At 40.2% G+C, this 21,810-nt stretch overlaps 18 non-coding genes across 18 annotated transcripts; all 18 read left to right on the plus strand.

Moving 5' to 3' along the window:
* The first annotated feature begins 283 nt into the window (after positions 1-283).
* LOC148978643 (small nucleolar RNA U3) lies at positions 284-497 on the plus strand. Its single transcript, XR_016169151.1, has one exon. It is a non-coding gene; the product is annotated as a small nucleolar RNA U3 (small nucleolar RNA).
* Positions 498-1,473: 976 nt separating this feature from the next.
* Positions 1,474-1,687, plus strand: LOC148978644 (small nucleolar RNA U3). The gene has a single exon (XR_016169055.1). It is a non-coding gene; the product is annotated as a small nucleolar RNA U3 (small nucleolar RNA).
* Positions 1,688-2,683: 996 nt separating this feature from the next.
* LOC148978645 (small nucleolar RNA U3) lies at positions 2,684-2,897 on the plus strand. Its single transcript, XR_016169121.1, has one exon. It is a non-coding gene; the product is annotated as a small nucleolar RNA U3 (small nucleolar RNA).
* Positions 2,898-3,873: 976 nt separating this feature from the next.
* Positions 3,874-4,087, plus strand: LOC148978646 (small nucleolar RNA U3). The gene has a single exon (XR_016169104.1). It is a non-coding gene; the product is annotated as a small nucleolar RNA U3 (small nucleolar RNA).
* Positions 4,088-5,083: 996 nt separating this feature from the next.
* On the plus strand, positions 5,084-5,296 carry LOC148978647 (small nucleolar RNA U3). Its single transcript, XR_016169166.1, has one exon. It is a non-coding gene; the product is annotated as a small nucleolar RNA U3 (small nucleolar RNA).
* A 996-nt stretch (positions 5,297-6,292) lies between these two features.
* LOC148978648 (small nucleolar RNA U3) lies at positions 6,293-6,506 on the plus strand. The gene has a single exon (XR_016169081.1). It is a non-coding gene; the product is annotated as a small nucleolar RNA U3 (small nucleolar RNA).
* Positions 6,507-7,502: 996 nt separating this feature from the next.
* LOC148978649 (small nucleolar RNA U3) lies at positions 7,503-7,716 on the plus strand. Its single transcript, XR_016169130.1, has one exon. It is a non-coding gene; the product is annotated as a small nucleolar RNA U3 (small nucleolar RNA).
* A 996-nt stretch (positions 7,717-8,712) lies between these two features.
* Positions 8,713-8,926, plus strand: LOC148978650 (small nucleolar RNA U3). Its single transcript, XR_016169131.1, has one exon. It is a non-coding gene; the product is annotated as a small nucleolar RNA U3 (small nucleolar RNA).
* Positions 8,927-9,922: 996 nt separating this feature from the next.
* LOC148978651 (small nucleolar RNA U3) lies at positions 9,923-10,136 on the plus strand. The gene has a single exon (XR_016169187.1). It is a non-coding gene; the product is annotated as a small nucleolar RNA U3 (small nucleolar RNA).
* Positions 10,137-11,132: 996 nt separating this feature from the next.
* On the plus strand, positions 11,133-11,346 carry LOC148978652 (small nucleolar RNA U3). The gene has a single exon (XR_016169082.1). It is a non-coding gene; the product is annotated as a small nucleolar RNA U3 (small nucleolar RNA).
* Positions 11,347-12,342: 996 nt separating this feature from the next.
* On the plus strand, positions 12,343-12,556 carry LOC148978653 (small nucleolar RNA U3). Its single transcript, XR_016169132.1, has one exon. It is a non-coding gene; the product is annotated as a small nucleolar RNA U3 (small nucleolar RNA).
* Positions 12,557-13,552: 996 nt separating this feature from the next.
* Positions 13,553-13,766, plus strand: LOC148978654 (small nucleolar RNA U3). The gene has a single exon (XR_016169056.1). It is a non-coding gene; the product is annotated as a small nucleolar RNA U3 (small nucleolar RNA).
* A 996-nt stretch (positions 13,767-14,762) lies between these two features.
* Positions 14,763-14,976, plus strand: LOC148978655 (small nucleolar RNA U3). The gene has a single exon (XR_016169115.1). It is a non-coding gene; the product is annotated as a small nucleolar RNA U3 (small nucleolar RNA).
* Positions 14,977-15,972: 996 nt separating this feature from the next.
* On the plus strand, positions 15,973-16,186 carry LOC148978656 (small nucleolar RNA U3). Its single transcript, XR_016169153.1, has one exon. It is a non-coding gene; the product is annotated as a small nucleolar RNA U3 (small nucleolar RNA).
* Positions 16,187-17,182: 996 nt separating this feature from the next.
* On the plus strand, positions 17,183-17,396 carry LOC148978657 (small nucleolar RNA U3). The gene has a single exon (XR_016169188.1). It is a non-coding gene; the product is annotated as a small nucleolar RNA U3 (small nucleolar RNA).
* Positions 17,397-18,392: 996 nt separating this feature from the next.
* On the plus strand, positions 18,393-18,606 carry LOC148978658 (small nucleolar RNA U3). Its single transcript, XR_016169083.1, has one exon. It is a non-coding gene; the product is annotated as a small nucleolar RNA U3 (small nucleolar RNA).
* A 996-nt stretch (positions 18,607-19,602) lies between these two features.
* Positions 19,603-19,816, plus strand: LOC148978659 (small nucleolar RNA U3). The gene has a single exon (XR_016169133.1). It is a non-coding gene; the product is annotated as a small nucleolar RNA U3 (small nucleolar RNA).
* Positions 19,817-20,812: 996 nt separating this feature from the next.
* Positions 20,813-21,026, plus strand: LOC148978660 (small nucleolar RNA U3). Its single transcript, XR_016169057.1, has one exon. It is a non-coding gene; the product is annotated as a small nucleolar RNA U3 (small nucleolar RNA).
* Positions 21,027-21,810: the final 784 nt, after the last annotated feature.

Below are 21,810 nucleotides of genomic sequence, written 5' to 3' on the forward strand. Positions count from 1 at the left end.
ATCTACATAACTTTTCTTTTCAAAGATTTTCTACATTTAGCTTCAACAAATATTAACTACAAAGCATGACACGGGTAGCTAAGCTTACAAAAAAGTATGACATTCCACATATCTTAACAGTAACAGTAGGCTTCAAAGAGATTTTGGAAGTCCTTTCTGCTTTTGGCTCCGATATATGTCATTGTCAAGTAAACTTTAAAGCCCACAAAATTCAAATAGGCAAAACCCTTTCAGAGGAGAGGTGCAGCAGAATAGAATGCCGATTGAGTTACCATAAACCTTTAAGACTATATTTTCAGGGATCATTTCTTTAGTTCTTTGCTTGGAAATGTGTTTCGAAAGTATTTGTCTCCCAACCCACGATGATGAGTCATGATGCTCCTTCCTGAGCGTGAATTGGGCACAGGTCGGCGTCTTTGGTTGTGAGCTCTGTGTCGTTGATGAACGTTCTGTGTTGCTTTTTGCAATATTGAAGAAAGGAGTATGTTCTGAGTGGTGTTGGGCATTGAAGTCCTGTTTTTGTTTTTCTTTGTTTTTGCATCTTTAGGTCACATGCAGAACCGTTTGCAATGATGCATGAATGTGTGTTGTATAAGAAGCCGTTGCAAAAAATGGGTGTTATGGTAAAGAGTGCATTGGATATGTGCTTAAAGTGATGTCAGCCATTGCACGTTTTTAAAGAATGCAATCAACGTCAAGTGTCTAAAATGCCCACGTTATCATTTGTGGGTAGGTGCGGGACTTTTTCGTTGGACGTCAACTCTGTGTCGTTGATGAAGTTTCTGTGTAGCTTTTGTCGATGTTGAAGAAAGGGGTAAAATCTGAGCGTTGTTTGACATTTGTGCCTTTTGAGAAAGGGGATTGTTTTAGAAACTTTTCTGGAATGCGTTGTGGCAATCCAATATTGGAAAGAGGAGCCCAGGACCAATGGAGCAGCTCCCGGCTAGGAAAAGACATCAATCATGAGCATTTCCACCAAATCACTTTCTAAACTTGGAACCACCCACTGCTGTAGGCAATGATGGCCCAATCGAGGTCACCGTACAATTGGGAACTCTACTACACTCAAGGATAGATGGTTCTGAGTACAGAATCCTTTCTTATGAAGTGCTGAAGCACACGTTGGCCAAGAGAGAAACCGGCTGAAGAGTAAGAAGACAGAAACAGACTTGGAACATCTTTTCCTTTTTATCTACATAACTTTTCTTATTAAAGATTTTCTTCATTTAGCTTCAACAAATATTAACTAGAAAGCATGACACGGGTAGCTAAGCTTACAAAAAAGTATGACATTCCACATATCTTAACAGTAACAGTAGGCTTCAAAGAGATTTTGGAAGTCCTTTCTGCTTTTGGCTCCGATATATGTCATTGTCAAGTAAACTTTAAAGCCCACAAAATTCAAATAGGCAAAACCCTTTCAGAGGAGAGGTGCAGCAGAATGGAATGCCGATTGAGTTAACATAAACCGTTAAGACTATATTTTCAGGGATCATTTCTATAGTTCTTTGCTTGGAAATGTGTTTCGAAAGTGTTTGTCTCCCAACCCACGATGATGAGTCATGATGCTCCTTCCTGAGCGTGAATTGGGCACAGATCGGCGACTTTGGTTGTGAGCTCTGTGTCGTTGATGAACGTTCAGTGTTGCTTTTTGCAATATTGAAGAAAGGAGTATGTTCTGAGTGGTGTTGGGCATGGAAGTCCTCTTTTGGTTTTTCTTTGTTTTTGCATCTGTAGGTCACATGCAGAAAATTTTATTGAAAGGCAGAACCATTTGCAATGATGCATGAATCTGTGTTGTATAAGAAGCAGTTGCAAAAAATGGGTGTAATGTTAAAGAGTGCATTGGATATGTGCTTAAAGTGATGTCAGGCATTGCAAGTTTTCAAAGAATGCAATCAACGTCAAGTGTCTGAAATGCCCACGTTATCATTTGTGGGTAGGTGCGGGACTTTTTCGTTGGACGTCAACTCTGTGTCGTTGATGAAGTTTCTGTGTAGCTTTTGTCGATGTTGAAGAAAGGGGTATAATCTGAGCGTTGTTTGACATTTGTGCCTTTTGAGAAAGGGGATTGTTTTAGAAACTTTTCTGGAATGCGTTGTGGCAATCCAATATTGGAAAGAGGAGCCCAGGACCAATGGAGCAGCTCCCGGCAAGGAAAAGACATCAGTCATGAGCATTTCCACCAAATCACTTTCTAAACTTGGAAACACCCACTGCTGTAGGCAATGATGGCCCAATCGAGGTCACAGTACAATTGGGAACTCTACTACACTCAAGGATAGATGGTTCTAAGTACAGAATCCTTTCTTATGAGGTGCTGAAGCACACGTTGGCCAAGAGAGAAACCGGCTGAAGAGTAAGAAGACAGAAACAGACTTGGAACATCTTTTCTTTTTAATCTACATAACTTTTCTTTTCAAAGATTTTCTACATTTAGCTTCAACAAATATTAACTACAAAGCATGACACGGGTAGCTAAGCTTACAAAAAAGTATGACATTCCACATATCTTAACAGTAACAGTAGGCTTCAAAGAGATTTTGGAAGTCCTTTCTGCTTTTGGCTCCGATATATGTCATTGTCAAGTAAACTTTAAAGCCCACAAAATTCAAATAGGCAAAACCCTTTCAGAGGAGAGGTGCAGCAGAATAGAATGCCGATTGAGTTACCATAAACCTTTAAGACTATATTTTCAGGGATCATTTCTATAGTTCTTTGCTTGGAAATGTATTTCGAAAGTGTTTGTCTCCCAACCCACGATGATGAGTCATGATGCTCCTTCCTGAGTGTGAATTGGGCACAGATCGGCGTCTTTGGTTGTGAGCTCTGTGTCGTTGATGAACGTTCTGTGTTGCTTTTTGCAATATTGAAGAAAGGAGTATGTTCTGAGTGGTGTTGGGCATTGAAGTCCTGTTTTTGTTTTTCTTTGTTTTTGCATCTTTAGGTCACATGCAGAACCGTTTGCAATGATGCATGAATGTGTGTTGTATAAGAAGCCGTTGCAAAAAATGGGTGTTATGGTAAAGAGTGCATTGGATATGTGCTTAAAGTGATGTCAGCCATTGCACGTTTTTAAAGAATGCAATCAACGTCAAGTGTCTAAAATGCCCACGTTATCATTTGTGGGTAGGTGCGGGACTTTTTCGTTGGACGTCAACTCTGTGTCGTTGATGAAGTTTCTGTGTAGCTTTTGTCGATGTTGAAGAAAGGGGTAAAATCTGAGCGTTGTTTGACATTTGTGCCTTTTGAGAAAGGGGATTGTTTTAGAAACTTTTCTGGAATGCGTTGTGGCAATCCAATATTGGAAAGAGGAGCCCAGGACCAATGGAGCAGCTCCCGGCTAGGAAAAGACATCAATCATGAGCATTTCCACCAAATCACTTTCTAAACTTGGAACCACCCACTGCTGTAGGCAATGATGGCCCAATCGAGGTCACCGTACAATTGGGAACTCTACTACACTCAAGGATAGATGGTTCTGAGTACAGAATCCTTTCTTATGAAGTGCTGAAGCACACGTTGGCCAAGAGAGAAACCGCCTGAAGAGTAAGAAGACAGAAACAGACTTGGAACATCTTTTCCTTTTTATTTACATAACTTTTCTTATTAAAGATTTTCTTCATTTAGCTTCAACAAATATTAACTAGAAAGCATGACACGGGTAGCTAAGCTTACAAAAAAGTATGACATTCCACATATCTTAACAGTAACAGTAGGCTTCAAAGAGATTTTGGAAGTCCTTTCTGCTTTTGGCTCCGATATATGTCATTGTCAAGTAAACTTTAAAGCCCACAAAATTCAAATAGGCAAAACCCTTTCAGAGGAGAGGTGCAGCAGAATGGAATGCCGATTGAGTTAACATAAACCGTTAAGACTATATTTTCAGGGATCATTTCTATAGTTCTTTGCTTGGAAATGTGTTTCGAAAGTGTTTGTCTCCCAACCCACGATGGTGAGTCATGATGCTCCTTCCTGAGCGTGAATTGGGCACAGATCGGCGACTTTGGTTGTGAGCTCTGTGTCGTTGATGAACGTTCAGTGTTGCTTTTTGCAATATTGAAGAAAGGAGTATGTTCTGAGTGGTGTTGGGCATGGAAGTTCTCTTTTGGTTTTTCTTTGTTTTTGCATCTGTAGGTCACATGCAGAAAATTTTATTGAAAGGCAGAACCATTTGCAATGATGCTTGAATCTGTGTTGTATAAGAAGCAGTTGCAAAAAATGGGTGTAATGTTAAAGAGTGCATTGGATATGTGCTTAAAGTGATGTCAGGCATTGCAAGTTTTCAAAGAATGCAATCAACGTCAAGTGTCTGAAATGCCCACGTTATCATTTGTGGGTAGGTGCGGGACTTTTTCGTTGGACGTCAACTCTGTGTCGTTGATGAAGTTTCTGTGTAGCTTTTGTCGATGTTGAAGAAAGGGGTATAATCTGAGCGTTGTTTAACATTTGTGCCTTTTGAGAAAGGGGATTGTTTTAGAAACTTTTCTGGAATGCGTTGTGGCAATCCAATATTGGAAAGAGGAGCCCAGGACCAATGGAGCAGCTCCCGGCAAGGAAAAGACATCAGTCATGAGCATTTCCACCAAATCACTTTCTAAACTTGGAAACACCCACTGCTGTAGGCAATGATGGCCCAATCGAGGTTACAGTACAATTGGGAACTCTACTACACTCAAGGATAGATGGTTCTAAGTACAGAATCCTTTCTTATGAGGTGCTGAAGCACACGTTGGCCAAGAGAGAAACCGGCTGAAGAGTAAGAAGACAGAAACAGACTTGGAACATCTTTTCTTTTTAATCTACATAACTTTTCTTTTCAAAGATTTTCTACATTTAGCTTCAACAAATATTAACTACAAAGCATGACACGGGTAGCTAAGCTTACAAAAAAGTATGACATTCCACATATCTTAACAGTAACAGTAGGCTTCAAAGAGATTTTGGAAGTCCTTTCTGCTTTTGGCTCCGATATATGTCATTGTCAAGTAAACTTTAAAGCCCACAAAATTCAAATAGGCAAAACCCTTTCAGAGGAGAGGTGCAGCAGAATAGAATGCCGATTAAGTTACCATAAACCTTTAAGACTATATTTTCAGGGATCCTTTCTATAGTTCTTTGCTTGGAAATGTGTTTCGAAAGTGTTTGTCTCCCAACCCACGATGATGAGTCATGATGCTCCTTCCTGAGCGTGAATTGGGCACAGATCGGCGTCTTTGGTTGTGAGCTCTGTGTCGTTGTGAACGTTCTGTGTTGCTTTTTGCAATATTGAAGAAAGGAGTATGTTCTGAGTGGTGTTGGGCATTGAAGTCCTGTTTTTGTTTTTCTTTGTTTTTGCATCTGTAGGTCACATGCAGAAAATTTTATTGAAAGGCAGAACCATTTGCAATGATGCATGAATCTGTGTTGTATAAGAAGCAGTTGCAAAAAATGGGTGTAATGTTAAAGAGTGCATTGGATATGTGCTTAAAGTGATGTCAGGCATTGCAAGTTTTCAAAGAATGCAATCAACGTCAAGTGTCTGAAATGCCCACGTTATCATTTGTGGGTAGGTGCGGGACTTTTTCGTTGGACGTCAACTCTGTGTCGTTGATGAAGTTTCTGTGTAGCTTTTGTCGATGTTGAAGAAAGGGGTATAATCTGAGCGTTGTTTGACATTTGTGCCTTTTGAGAAAGGGGATTGTTTTAGAAACTTTTCTGGAATGCGTTGTGGCAATCCAATATTGGAAAGAGGAGCCCAGGACCAATGGAGCAGCTCCCGGCAAGGAAAAGACATCAGTCATGAGCATTTCCACCAAATCACTTTCTAAACTTGGAAACACCCACTGCTGTAGGCAATGATGGCCCAATCGAGGTCACAGTACAATTGGGAACTCTACTACACTCAAGGATAGATGGTTCTAAGTACAGAATCCTTTCTTATGAGGTGCTGAAGCACACGTTGGCCAAGAGAGAAACCGGCTGAAGAGTAAGAAGACAGAAACAGACTTGGAACATCTTTTCTTTTTGATCTACATAACTTTTCTTTTCAAAGATTTTCTACATTTAGCTTCAACAAATATTAACTACAAAGCATGACACGGGTAGCTAAGCTTACAAAAAAGTATGACATTCCACATATCTTAACAGTAACAGTAGGCTTCAAAGAGATTTTGGAAGTCCTTTCTGCTTTTGGCTCCGATATATGTCATTGTCAAGTAAACTTTAAAGCCCACAAAATTCAAATAGGCAAAACCCTTTCAGAGGAGAGGTGCAGCAGAATGGAATGCCGATTGAGTTAACATAAACCGTTAAGACTATATTTTCGGGGATCATTTCTATAGTTCTTTGCTTGGAAATGTGTTTCGAAAGTGTTTGTCTCCCAACCCACGATGATGAGTCATGATGCTCCTTCCTGAGCGTGAATTGGGCACAGATCGGCGACTTTGGTTGTGAGCTCTGTGTCGTTGATGAACGTTCAGTGTTGCTTTTTGCAATATTGAAGAAAGGAGTATGTTCTGAGTGGTGTTGGGCATGGAAGTCCTCTTTTGGTTTTTCTTTGTTTTTGCATCTGTAGGTCACATGCAGAAAATTTTATTGAAAGGCAGAACCATTTGCAATGATGCATGAATCTGTGTTGAATAAGAAGCAGTTGCAAAAAATGGGTGTAATGTTAAAGAGTGCATTGGATATGTGCTTAAAGTGATGTCAGGCATTGCAAGTTTTCAAAGAATGCAATCAACGTCAAGTGTCTGAAATGCCCACGTTATCATTTGTGGGTAGGTGCGGGACTTTTTCGTTGGACGTCAACTCTGTGTCGTTGATGAAGTTTCTGTGTAGCTTTTGTCGATGTTGAAGAAAGGGGTATAATCTGAGCGTTGTTTAACATTTGTGCCTTTTGAGAAAGGGGATTGTTTTAGAAACTTTTCTGGAATGCGTTGTGGCAATCCAGTATTGGAAAGAGGAGCCCAGGACCAATGGAGCAGCTCCCGGCAAGGAAAAGACATCAGTCATGAGCATTTCCACCAAATCACTTTCTAAACTTGGAAACACCCACTGCTGTAGGCAATGATGGCCCAATCGAGGTTACAGTACAATTGGGAACTGTACTACACTCAAGGATAGATGGTTCTAAGTACAGAATCTTTTCTTATGAGGTGCTGAAGCACACGTTGGCCAAGAGAGAAACCGGCTGAAGAGTAAGAAGACAGAAACAGACTTGGAACATCTTTTCTTTTTAATCTACATAACTTTTCTTTTCAAAGATTTTCTACATTTAGCTTCAACAAATATTAACTACAAAGCATGACACGGGTAGCTAAGCTTACAAAAAAGTATGACATTCCACATATCTTAACAGTAACAGTAGGCTTCAAAGAGATTTTGGAAGTCCTTTCTGCTTTTGGCTCCGATATATGTCATTGTCAAGTAAACTTTAAAGCCCACAAAATTCAAATAGGCAAAACCCTTTCAGAGGAGAGGTGCAGCAGAATAGAATGCCGATTGAGTTACCATAAACCTTTAAGACTATATTTTCAGGGATCCTTTCTATAGTTCTTTGCTTGGAAATGTGTTTCGAAAGTGTTTGTCTCCCAACCCACGATGATGAGTCATGATGCTCCTTCCTGAGCGTGAATTGGGCACAGATCGGCGTCTTTGGTTGTGAGCTCTGTGTCGTTGATGAACGTTCTGTGTTGCTTTTTGCAATATTGAAGAAAGGAGTATGTTCTGAGTGGTGTTGGGCATTGAAGTCCTGTTTTTGTTTTTCTTTGTTTTTGCATCTGTAGGTCACATGCAGAAAATTTTATTGAAAGGCAGAACCATTTGCAATGATGCATGAATCTGTGTTGTATAAGAAGCAGTTGCAAAAAATGGGTGTAATGTTAAAGAGTGCATTGGATATGTGCTTAAAGTGATGTCAGGCATTGCAAGTTTTCAAAGAATGCAATCAACGTCAAGTGTCTGAAATGCCCACGTTATCATTTGTGGGTAGGTGCGGGACTTTTTCGTTGGACGTCAACTCTGTGTCGTTGATGAAGTTTCTGTGTAGCTTTTGTCGATGTTGAAGAAAGGGGTATAATCTGAGCGTTGTTTAACATTTGTGCCTTTTGAGAAAGGGGATTGTTTTAGAAACTTTTCTGGAATGCGTTGTGGCAATCCAGTATTGGAAAGAGGAGCCCAGGACCAATGGAGCAGCTCCCGGCAAGGAAAAGACATCAGTCATGAGCATTTCCACCAAATCACTTTCTAAACTTGGAAACACCCACTGCTGTAGGCAATGATGGCCCAATCGAGGTTACAGTACAATTGGGAACTCTACTACACTCAAGGATAGATGGTTCTAAGTACAGAATCTTTTCTTATGAGGTGCTGAAGCACACGTTGGCCAAGAGAGAAACCGGCTGAAGAGTAAGAAGACAGAAACAGACTTGGAACATCTTTTCTTTTTAATCTACATAACTTTTCTTTTCAAAGATTTTCTACATTTAGCTTCAACAAATATTAACTACAAAGCATGACACGGGTAGCTAAGCTTACAAAAAAGTATGACATTCCACATATCTTAACAGTAACAGTAGGCTTCAAAGAGATTTTGGAAGTCCTTTCTGCTTTTGGCTCCGATATATGTCATTGTCAAGTAAACTTTAAAGCCCACAAAATTCAAATAGGCAAAACCCTTTCAGAGGAGAGGTGCAGCAGAATAGAATGCCGATTGAGTTACCATAAACCTTTAAGACTATATTTTCAGGGATCCTTTCTATAGTTCTTTGCTTGGAAATGTGTTTCGAAAGTGTTTGTCTCCCAACCCACGATGATGAGTCATGATGCTCCTTCCTGAGCGTGAATTGGGCACAGATCGGCGTCTTTGGTTGTGAGCTCTGTGTCGTTGATGAACGTTCTGTGTTGCTTTTTGCAATATTGAAGAAAGGAGTATGTTCTGAGTGGTGTTGGGCATTGAAGTCCTGTTTTTGTTTTTCTTTGTTTTTGCATCTGTAGGTCACATGCAGAAAATTTTATTGAAAGGCAGAACCATTTGCAATGATGCATGAATCTGTGTTGTATAAGAAGCAGTTGCAAAAAATGGGTGTAATGTTAAAGAGTGCATTGGATATGTGCTTAAAGTGATGTCAGGCATTGCAAGTTTTCAAAGAATGCAATCAACGTCAAGTGTCTAAAATGCCCACGTTATCATTTGTGGGTAGGTGCGGGACTTTTTCGTTGGACGTCAACTCTGTGTCGTTGATGAAGTTTCTGTGTAGCTTTTGTCGATGTTGAAGAAAGGGGTAAAATCTGAGCGTTGTTTGACATTTGTGCCTTTTGAGAAAGGGGATTGTTTTAGAAACTTTTCTGGAATGCGTTGGGGCAATCCAATATTGGAAAGAGGAGCCCAGGACCAATGGAGCAGCTCCCGGCTAGGAAAAGACATCAATCATGAGCATTTCCACCAAATCACTTTCTAAACTTGGAACCACCCACTGCTGTAGGCAATGATGGCCCAATCGAGGTCACCGTACAATTGGGAACTCTACTACACTCAAGGATAGATGGTTCTGAGTACAGAATCCTTTCTTATGAAGTGCTGAAGCACACGTTGGCCAAGAGAGAAACCGGCTGAAGAGTAAGAAGACAGAAACAGACTTGGAACATCTTTTCCTTTTTATCTACATAACTTTTCTTATTAAAGATTTTCTTCATTTAGCTTCAACAAATATTAACTAGAAAGCATGACACGGGTAGCTAAGCTTACAAAAAAGTATGACATTCCACATATCTTAACAGTAACAGTAGGCTTCAAAGAGATTTTGGAAGTCCTTTCTGCTTTTGGCTCCGATATATGTCATTGTCAAGTAAACTTTAAAGCCCACAAAATTCAAATAGGCAAAACCCTTTCAGAGGAGAGGTGCAGCAGAATGGAATGCCGATTGAGTTAACATAAACCGTTAAGACTATATTTTCAGGGATCATTTCTATAGTTCTTTGCTTGGAAATGTGTTTCGAAAGTGTTTGTCTCCCAACCCACGATGATGAGTCATGATGCTCCTTCCTGAGCGTGAATTGGGCATAGATCGGCGACTTTGGTTGTGAGCTCTGTGTCGTTGATGAACGTTCAGTGTTGCTTTTTGCAATATTGAAGAAAGGAGTATGTTCTGAGTGGTGTTGGGCATGGAAGTCCTCTTTTGGTTTTTCTTTGTTTTTGCATCTGTAGGTCACATGCAGAAAATTTTATTGAAAGGCAGAACCATTTGCAATGATGCATGAATCTGTGTTGTATAAGAAGCAGTTGCAAAAAATGGGTGTAATGTTAAAGTGTGCATTGGATATGTGCTTAAAGTGATGTCAGGCATTGCAAGTTTTCAAAGAATGCAATCAACGTCAAGTGTCTGAAATGCCCACGTTATCATTTGTGGGTAGGTGCGGGACTTTTTCGTTGGACGTCAACTCTGTGTCGTTGATGAAGTTTCTGTGTAGCTTTTGTCGATGTTGAAGAAAGGGGTATAATCTGAGCGTTGTTTGACATTTGTGCCTTTTGAGAAAGGGGATTGTTTTAGAAACTTTTCTGGAATGCGTTGTGGCAATCCAATATTGGAAAGAGGAGCCCAGGACCAATGGAGCAGCTCCCGGCAAGGAAAAGACATCAGTCATGAGCATTTCCACCAAATCACTTTCTAAACTTGGAAACACCCACTGCTGTAGGCAATGATGGCCCAATCGAGGTCACAGTACAATTGGGAACTCTACTACACTCAAGGATAGATGGTTCTAAGTACAGAATCCTTTCTTATGAGGTGCTGAAGCACACGTTGGCCAAGAGAGAAACCGGCTGAAGAGTAAGAAGACAGAAACAGACTTGGAACATCTTTTCTTTTTGATCTACATAACTTTTCTTTTCAAAGATTTTCTACATTTAGCTTCAACAAATATTAACTACAAAGCATGACACGGGTAGCTAAGCTTACAAAAAAGTATGACATTCCACATATCTTAACAGTAACAGTAGGCTTCAAAGAGATTTTGGAAGTCCTTTCTGCTTTTGGCTCCGATATATGTCATTGTCAAGTAAACTTTAAAGCCCACAAAATTCAAATAGGCAAAACCCTTTCAGAGGAGAGGTGCAGCAGAATGGAATGCCGATTGAGTTAACATAAACCGTTAAGACTATATTTTCGGGGATCATTTCTATAGTTCTTTGCTTGGAAATGTGTTTCGAAAGTGTTTGTCTCCCAACCCACGATGATGAGTCATGATGCTCCTTCCTGAGCGTGAATTGGGCACAGATCGGCGACTTTGGTTGTGAGCTCTGTGTCGTTGATGAACGTTCAGTGTTGCTTTTTGCAATATTGAAGAAAGGAGTATGTTCTGAGTGGTGTTGGGCATGGAAGTCCTCTTTTGGTTTTTCTTTGTTTTTGCATCTGTAGGTCACATGCAGAAAATTTTATTGAAAGGCAGAACCATTTGCAATGATGCATGAATCTGTGTTGAATAAGAAGCAGTTGCAAAAAATGGGTGTAATGTTAAAGAGTGCATTGGATATGTGCTTAAAGTGATGTCAGGCATTGCAAGTTTTCAAAGAATGCAATCAACGTCAAGTGTCTGAAATGCCCACGTTATCATTTGTGGGTAGGTGCGGGACTTTTTCGTTGGACGTCAACTCTGTGTCGTTGATGAAGTTTCTGTGTAGCTTTTGTCGATGTTGAAGAAAGGGGTATAATCTGAGCGTTGTTTAACATTTGTGCCTTTTGAGAAAGGGGATTGTTTTAGAAACTTTTCTGGAATGCGTTGTGGCAATCCAGTATTGGAAAGAGGAGCCCAGGACCAATGGAGCAGCTCCCGGCAAGGAAAAGACATCAGTCATGAGCATTTCCACCAAATCACTTTCTAAACTTGGAAACACCCACTGCTGTAGGCAATGATGGCCCAATCGAGGTTACAGTACAATTGGGAACTCTACTACACTCAAGGATAGATGGTTCTAAGTACAGAATCTTTTCTTATGAGGTGCTGAAGCACACGTTGGCCAAGAGAGAAACCGGCTGAAGAGTAAGAAGACAGAAACAGACTTGGAACATCTTTTCTTTTTAATCTACATAACTTTTCTTTTCAAAGATTTTCTACATTTAGCTTCAACAAATATTAACTACAAAGCATGACACGGGTAGCTAAGCTTACAAAAAAGTATGACATTCCACATATCTTAACAGTAACAGTAGGCTTCAAAGAGATTTTGGAAGTCCTTTCTGCTTTTGGCTCCGATATATGTCATTGTCAAGTAAACTTTAAAGCCCACAAAATTCAAATAGGCAAAACCCTTTCAGAGGAGAGGTGCAGCAGAATAGAATGCCGATTGAGTTACCATAAACCTTTAAGACTATATTTTCAGGGATCCTTTCTATAGTTCTTTGCTTGGAAATGTGTTTCGAAAGTGTTTGTCTCCCAACCCACGATGATGAGTCATGATGCTCCTTCCTGAGCGTGAATTGGGCACAGATCGGCGTCTTTGGTTGTGAGCTCTGTGTCGTTGATGAACGTTCTGTGTTGCTTTTTGCAATATTGAAGAAAGGAGTATGTTCTGAGTGGTGTTGGGCATTGAAGTCCTGTTTTTGTTTTTCTTTGTTTTTGCATCTGTAGGTCACATGCAGAAAATTTTATTGAAAGGCAGAACCATTTGCAATGATGCATGAATCTGTGTTGTATAAGAAGCAGTTGCAAAAAATGGGTGTAATGTTAAAGAGTGCATTGGATATGTGCTTAAAGTGATGTCAGGCATTGCAAGTTTTCAAAGAATGCAATCAACGTCAAGTGTCTAAAATGCCCACGTTATCATTTGTGGGTAGGTGCGGGACTTTTTCGTTGGACGTCAACTCTGTGTCGTTGATGAAGTTTCTGTGTAGCTTTTGTCGATGTTGAAGAAAGGGGTAAAATCTGAGCGTTGTTTGACATTTGTGCCTTTTGAGAAAGGGGATTGTTTTAGAAACTTTTCTGGAATGCGTTGGGGCAATCCAATATTGGAAAGAGGAGCCCAGGACCAATGGAGCAGCTCCCGGCTAGGAAAAGACATCAATCATGAGCATTTCCACCAAATCACTTTCTAAACTTGGAACCACCCACTGCTGTAGGCAATGATGGCCCAATCGAGGTCACCGTACAATTGGGAACTCTACTACACTCAAGGATAGATGGTTCTGAGTACAGAATCCTTTCTTATGAAGTGCTGAAGCACACGTTGGCCAAGAGAGAAACCGGCTGAAGAGTAAGAAGACAGAAACAGACTTGGAACATCTTTTCCTTTTTATCTACATAACTTTTCTTATTAAAGATTTTCTTCATTTAGCTTCAACAAATATTAACTAGAAAGCATGACACGGGTAGCTAAGCTTACAAAAAAGTATGACATTCCACATATCTTAACAGTAACAGTAGGCTTCAAAGAGATTTTGGAAGTCCTTTCTGCTTTTGGCTCCGATATATGTCATTGTCAAGTAAACTTTAAAGCCCACAAAATTCAAATAGGCAAAACCCTTTCAGAGGAGAGGTGCAGCAGAATGGAATGCCGATTGAGTTAACATAAACCGTTAAGACTATATTTTCAGGGATCATTTCTATAGTTCTTTGCTTGGAAATGTGTTTCGAAAGTGTTTGTCTCCCAACCCACGATGATGAGTCATGATGCTCCTTCCTGAGCGTGAATTGGGCACAGATCGGCGACTTTGGTTGTGAGCTCTGTGTCGTTGATGAACGTTCAGTGTTGCTTTTTGCAATATTGAAGAAAGGAGTATGTTCTGAGTGGTGTTGGGCATGGAAGTCCTCTTTTGGTTTTTCTTTGTTTTTGCATCTGTAGGTCACATGCAGAAAATTTTATTGAAAGGCAGAACCATTTGCAATGATGCATGAATCTGTGTTGTATAAGAAGCAGTTGCAAAAAATGGGTGTAATGTTAAAGTGTGCATTGGATATGTGCTTAAAGTGATGTCAGGCATTGCAAGTTTTCAAAGAATGCAATCAACGTCAAGTGTCTGAAATGCCCACGTTATCATTTGTGGGTAGGTGCGGGACTTTTTCGTTGGACGTCAACTCTGTGTCGTTGATGAAGTTTCTGTGTAGCTTTTGTCGATGTTGAAGAAAGGGGTATAATCTGAGCGTTGTTTAACATTTGTGCCTTTTGAGAAAGGGGATTGTTTTAGAAACTTTTCTGGAATGCGTTGTGGCAATCCAATATTGGAAAGAGGAGCCCAGGACCAATGGAGCAGCTCCCGGCAAGGAAAAGACATCAGTCATGAGCATTTCCACCAAATCACTTTCTAAACTTGGAAACACCCACTGCTGTAGGCAATGATGGCCCAATCGAGGTTACAGTACAATTGGGAACTCTACTACACTCAAGGATAGATGGTTCTAAGTACAGAATCCTTTCTTATGAGGTGCTGAAGCACACGTTGGCCAAGAGAGAAACCGGCTGAAGAGTAAGAAGACAGAAACAGACTTGGAACATCTTTTCTTTTTAATCTACATAACTTTTCTTTTCAAAGATTTTCTACATTTAGCTTCAACAAATATTAACTACAAAGCATGACACGGGTAGCTAAGCTTACAAAAAAGTATGACATTCCACATATCTTAACAGTAACAGTAGGCTTCAAAGAGATTTTGGAAGTCCTTTCTGCTTTTGGCTCCGATATATGTCATTGTCAAGTAAACTTTAAAGCCCACAAAATTCAAATAGGCAAAACCCTTTCAGAGGAGAGGTGCAGCAGAATAGAATGCCGATTAAGTTACCATAAACCTTTAAGACTATATTTTCAGGGATCCTTTCTATAGTTCTTTGCTTGGAAATGTGTTTCGAAAGTGTTTGTCTCCCAACCCACGATGATGAGTCATGATGCTCCTTCCTGAGCGTGAATTGGGCACAGATCGGCGACTTTGGTTGTGAGCTCTGTGTCGTTGATGAACGTTCAGTGTTGCTTTTTGCAATATTGAAGAAAGGAGTATGTTCTGAGTGGTGTTGGGCATGGAAGTCCTCTTTTGGTTTTTCTTTGTTTTTGCATCTGTAGGTCACATGCAGAAAATTTTATTGAAAGGCAGAACCATTTGCAATGATGCATGAATCTGTGTTGTATAAGAAGCAGTTGCAAAAAATGGGTGTAATGTTAAAGAGTGCATTGGATATGTGCTTAAAGTGATGTCAGGCATTGCAAGTTTTCAAAGAATGCAATCAACGTCAAGTGTCTGAAATGCCCACGTTATCATTTGTGGGTAGGTGCGGGACTTTTTCGTTGGACGTCAACTCTGTGTCGTTGATGAAGTTTCTGTGTAGCTTTTGTCGATGTTGAAGAAAGGGGTATAATCTGAGCGTTGTTTAACATTTGTGCCTTTTGAGAAAGGGGATTGTTTTAGAAACTTTTCTGGAATGCGTTGTGGCAATCCAGTATTGGAAAGAGGAGCCCAGGACCAATGGAGCAGCTCCCGGCAAGGAAAAGACATCAGTCATGAGCATTTCCACCAAATCACTTTCTAAACTTGGAAACACCCACTGCTGTAGGCAATGATGGCCCAATCGAGGTTACAGTACAATTGGGAACTCTACTACACTCAAGGATAGATGGTTCTAAGTACAGAATCTTTTCTTATGAGGTGCTGAAGCACACGTTGGCCAAGAGAGAAACCGGCTGAAGAGTAAGAAGACAGAAACAGACTTGGAACATCTTTTCTTTTTAATCTACATAACTTTTCTTTTCAAAGATTTTCTACATTTAGCTTCAACAAATATTAACTACAAAGCATGACACGGGTAGCTAAGCTTACAAAAAAGTATGACATTCCACATATCTTAACAGTAACAGTAGGCTTCAAAGAGATTTTGGAAGTCCTTTCTGCTTTTGGCTCCGATATATGTCATTGTCAAGTAAACTTTAAAGCCCACAAAATTCAAATAGGCAAAACCCTTTCAGAGGAGAGGTGCAGCAGAATAGAATGCCGATTGAGTTACCATAAACCTTTAAGACTATATTTTCAGGGATCCTTTCTATAGTTCTTTGCTTGGAAATGTGTTTCGAAAGTGTTTGTCTCCCAACCCACGGTGATGAGTCATGATGCTCCTTCCTGAGCGTGAATTGGGCACAGATCGGCGTCTTTGGTTGTGAGCTCTGTGTCGTTGATGAACGTTCTGTGTTGCTTTTTGCAATATTGAAGAAAGGAGTATGTTCTGAGTGGTGTTGGGCATTGAAGTCCTGTTTTTGTTTTTCTTTGTTTTTGCATCTGTAGGTCACATGCAGAAAATTTTATTGAAAGGCAGAACCATTTGCAATGATGCATGAATCTGTGTTGTATAAGAAGCAGTTGCAAAAAATGGGTGTAATGTTAAAGAGTGCATTGGATATGTGCTTAAAGTGATGTCAGGCATTGCAAGTTTTCAAAGAATGCAATCAACGTCAAGTGTCTAAAATGCCCACGTTATCATTTGTGGGTAGGTGCGGGACTTTTTCGTTGGACGTCAACTCTGTGTCGTTGATGAAGTTTCTGTGTAGCTTTTGTCGATGTTGAAGAAAGGGGTAAAATCTGAGCGTTGTTTGACATTCGTGTCTTATGAGAAAGGGGATTGTTTTAGAAACTTTTCTGGAATGCGTTGGGGCAATCCAATATTGGAAAGAGGAGCCCAGGACCAATGGAGCAGCTCCCGGCTAGGAAAAGACATCAATCATGAGCATTTCCACCAAATCACTTTCTAAACTTGGAACCACCCACTGCTGTAGGCAATGATGGCCCAATCGAGGTCACCGTACAATTGGGAACTCTACTACACTCAAGGATAGATGGTTCTGAGTACAGAATCCTTTCTTATGAAGTGCTGAAGCACACGTTGGCCAAGAGAGAAACCGGCTGAAGAGTAAGAAGACAGAAACAGACTTGGAACATCTTTTCCTTTTTATCTACATAACTTTTCTTATTAAAGATTTTCTTCATTTAGCTTCAACAAATATTAACTAGAAAGCATGACACGGGTAGCTAAGCTTACAAAAAAGTATGACATTCCACATATCTTAACAGTAACAGTAGGCTTCAAAGAGATTTTGGAAGTCCTTTCTGCTTTTGGCTCCGATATATGTCATTGTCAAGTAAACTTTAAAGCCCACAAAATTCAAATAGGCAAAACCCTTTCAGAGGAGAGGTGCAGCAGAATGGAATGCCGATTGAGTTAACATAAACCGTTAAGACTATATTTTCAGGGATCATTTCTATAGTTCTTTGCTTGGAAATGTGTTTCGAAAGTGTTTGTCTCCCAACCCACGATGATGAGTCATGATGCTCCTTCCTGAGCGTGAATTGGGCATAGATCGGCGACTTTGGTTGTGAGCTCTGTGTCGTTGATGAACGTTCAGTGTTGCTTTTTGCAATATTGAAGAAAGGAGTATGTTCTGAGTGGTGTTGGGCATGGAAGTCCTCTTTTGGTTTTTCTTTGTTTTTGCATCTGTAGGTCACATGCAGAAAATTTTATTGAAAGGCAGAACCATTTGCAATGATGCATGAATCTGTGTTGTATAAGAAGCAGTTGCAAAAAATGGGTGTAATGTTAAAGTGTGCATTGGATATGTGCTTAAAGTGATGTCAGGCATTGCAAGTTTTCAAAGAATGCAATCAACGTCAAGTGTCTGAAATGCCCACGTTATCATTTGTGGGTAGGTGCGGGACTTTTTCGTTGGACGTCAACTCTGTGTCGTTGATGAAGTTTCTGTGTAGCTTTTGTCGATGTTGAAGAAAGGGGTATAATCTGAGCGTTGTTTGACATTTGTGCCTTTTGAGAAAGGGGATTGTTTTAGAAACTTTTCTGGAATGCGTTGTGGCAATCCAATATTGGAAAGAGGAGCCCAGGACCAATGGAGCAGCTCCCGGCAAGGAAAAGACATCAGTCATGAGCATTTCCACCAAATCACTTTCTAAACTTGGAAACACCCACTGCTGTAGGCAATGATGGCCCAATCGAGGTCACAGTACAATTGGGAACTCTACTACACTCAAGGATAGATGGTTCTAAGTACAGAATCCTTTCTTATGAGGTGCTGAAGCACACGTTGGCCAAGAGAGAAACCGGCTGAAGAGTAAGAAGACAGAAACAGACTTGGAACATCTTTTCTTTTTGATCTACATAACTTTTCTTTTCAAAGATTTTCTACATTTAGCTTCAACAAATATTAACTACAAAGCATGACACGGGTAGCTAAGCTTACAAAAAAGTATGACATTCCACATATCTTAACAGTAACAGTAGGCTTCAAAGAGATTTTGGAAGTCCTTTCTGCTTTTGGCTCCGATATATGTCATTGTCAAGTAAACTTTAAAGCCCACAAAATTCAAATAGGCAAAACCCTTTCAGAGGAGAGGTGCAGCAGAATGGAATGCCGATTGAGTTAACATAAACCGTTAAGACTATATTTTCGGGGATCATTTCTATAGTTCTTTGCTTGGAAATGTGTTTCGAAAGTGTTTGTCTCCCAACCCACGATGATGAGTCATGATGCTCCTTCCTGAGCGTGAATTGGGCACAGATCGGCGACTTTGGTTGTGAGCTCTGTGTCGTTGATGAACGTTCAGTGTTGCTTTTTGCAATATTGAAGAAAGGAGTATGTTCTGAGTGGTGTTGGGCATGGAAGTCCTCTTTTGGTTTTTCTTTGTTTTTGCATCTGTAGGTCACATGCAGAAAATTTTATTGAAAGGCAGAACCATTTGCAATGATGCATGAATCTGTGTTGAATAAGAAGCAGTTGCAAAAAATGGGTGTAATGTTAAAGAGTGCATTGGATATGTGCTTAAAGTGATGTCAGGCATTGCAAGTTTTCAAAGAATGCAATCAACGTCAAGTGTCTGAAATGCCCACGTTATCATTTGTGGGTAGGTGCGGGACTTTTTCGTTGGACGTCAACTCTGTGTCGTTGATGAAGTTTCTGTGTAGCTTTTGTCGATGTTGAAGAAAGGGGTATAATCTGAGCGTTGTTTAACATTTGTGCCTTTTGAGAAAGGGGATTGTTTTAGAAACTTTTCTGGAATGCGTTGTGGCAATCCAGTATTGGAAAGAGGAGCCCAGGACCAATGGAGCAGCTCCCGGCAAGGAAAAGACATCAGTCATGAGCATTTCCACCAAATCACTTTCTAAACTTGGAAACACCCACTGCTGTAGGCAATGATGGCCCAATCGAGGTTACAGTACAATTGGGAACTCTACTACACTCAAGGATAGATGGTTCTAAGTACAGAATCTTTTCTTATGAGGTGCTGAAGCACACGTTGGCCAAGAGAGAAACCGGCTGAAGAGTAAGAAGACAGAAACAGACTTGGAACATCTTTTCTTTTTAATCTACATAACTTTTCTTTTCAAAGATTTTCTACATTTAGCTTCAACAAATATTAACTACAAAGCATGACACGGGTAGCTAAGCTTACAAAAAAGTATGACATTCCACATATCTTAACAGTAACAGTAGGCTTCAAAGAGATTTTGGAAGTCCTTTCTGCTTTTGGCTCCGATATATGTCATTGTCAAGTAAACTTTAAAGCCCACAAAATTCAAATAGGCAAAACCCTTTCAGAGGAGAGGTGCAGCAGAATGGAATGCCGATTGAGTTAACATAAACCTTTAAGACTATATTTTCAGGGATCCTTTCTATAGTTCTTTGCTTGGAAATGTGTTTCGAAAGTGTTTGTCTCCCAACCCACGATGATGAGTCATGATGCTCCTTCCTGAGCGTGAATTGGGCACAGATCGGCGTCTTTGGTTGTGAGCTCTGTGTCGTTGATGAACGTTCTGTGTTGCTTTTTGCAATATTGAAGAAAGGAGTATGTTCTGAGTGGTGTTGGGCATTGAAGTCCTGTTTTTGTTTTTCTTTGTTTTTGCATCTGTAGGTCACATGCAGAAAATTTTATTGAAAGGCAGAACCATTTGCAATGATGCATGAATCTGTGTTGTATAAGAAGCAGTTGCAAAAAATGGGTGTAATGTTAAAGAGTGCATTGGATATGTGCTTAAAGTGATGTCAGGCATTGCAAGTTTTCAAAGAATGCAATCAACGTCAAGTGTCTGAAATGCCCACGTTATCATTTGTGGGTAGGTGCGGGACTTTTTCGTTGGACGTCAACTCTGTGTCGTTGATGAAGTTTCTGTGTAGCTTTTGTCGATGTTGAAGAAAGGGGTATAATCTGAGCGTTGTTTAACATTTGTGCCTTTTGAGAAAGGGGATTGTTTTAGAAACTTTTCTGGAATGCGTTGTGGCAATCCAGTATTGGAAAGAGGAGCCCAGGACCAATGGAGCAGCTCCCGGCAAGGAAAAGACATCAGTCATGAGCATTTCCACCAAATCACTTTCTAAACTTGGAAACACCCACTGCTGTAGGCAATGATGGCCCAATCGAGGTTACAGTACAATTGGGAACTCTACTACACTCAAGGATAGATGGTTCTAAGTACAGAATCTTTTCTTATGAGGTGCTGAAGCACACGTTGGCCAAGAGAGAAACCGGCTGAAGAGTAAGAAGACAGAAACAGACTTGGAACATCTTTTCTTTTTAATCTACATAACTTTTCTTTTCAAAGATTTTCTACATTTAGCTTCAACAAATATTAACTACAAAGCATGACACGGGTAGCTAAGCTTACAAAAAAGTATGACATTCCACATATCTTAACAGTAACAGTAGGCTTCAAAGAGATTTTGGAAGTCCTTTCTGCTTTTGGCTCCGATATATGTCATTGTCAAGTAAACTTTAAAGCCCACAAAATTCAAATAGGCAAAACCCTTTCAGAGGAGAGGTGCAGCAGAATGGAATGCCGATTGAGTTAACATAAACCGTTAAGACTATATTTTCAGGGATCATTTCTATAGTTCTTTGCTTGGAAATGTGTTTCGAAAGTGTTTGTCTCCCAACCCACGATGATGAGTCATGATGCTCCTTCCTGAGCGTGAATTGGGCACAGATCGGCGACTTTGGTTGTGAGCTCTGTGTCGTTGATGAACGTTCAGTGTTGCTTTTTGCAATATTGAAGAAAGGAGTATGTTCTGAGTGGTGTTGGGCATGGAAGCCCTCTTTTGGTTTTTCTTTGTTTTTGCATCTGTAGGTCACATGCAGAAAATTTTATTGAAAGGCAGAACCATTTGCAATGATGCATGAATCTGTGTTGTATAAGAAGCAGTTGCAAAAAATGGGTGTAATGTTAAAGAGTGCATTGGATATGTGCTTAAAGTGATGTCAGGCATTGCAAGTTTTCAAAGAATGCAATCAACGTCAAGTGTCTGAAATGCCCACGTTATCATTTGTGGGTAGGTGCGGGACTTTTTCGTTGGACGTCAACTCTGTGTCGTTGATGAAGTTTCTGTGTAGCTTTTGTCGATGTTGAAGAAAGGGGTATAATCTGAGCGTTGTTTGACATTTGTGCCTTTTGAGAAAGGGGATTGTTTTAGAAACTTTTCTGGAATGCGTTGTGGCAATCCAATATTGGAAAGAGGAGCCCAGGACCAATGGAGCAGCTCCCGGCAAGGAAAAGACATCAGTCATGAGCATTTCCACCAAATCACTTTCTAAACTTGGAAACACCCACTGCTGTAGGCAATGATGGCCCAATCGAGGTCACAGTACAATTGGGAACTCTACTACACTCAAGGATAGATGGTTCTAAGTACAGAATCCTTTCTTATGAGGTGCTGAAGCACACGTTGGCCAAGAGAGAAACCGGCTGAAGAGTAAGAAGACAGAAACAGACTTGGAACATCTTTTCTTTTTAATCTACATAACTTTTCTTTTCAAAGATTTTCTACATTTAGCTTCAACAAATATTAACTACAAAGCATGACA

This window comes from Pimephales promelas, chromosome 6 (genome assembly GCF_988280905.1).
Source record: "Pimephales promelas chromosome 6, fPimPro1.hap1.1, whole genome shotgun sequence".
Lineage (NCBI taxonomy): Eukaryota > Metazoa > Chordata > Actinopteri > Cypriniformes > Leuciscidae > Pimephales > Pimephales promelas.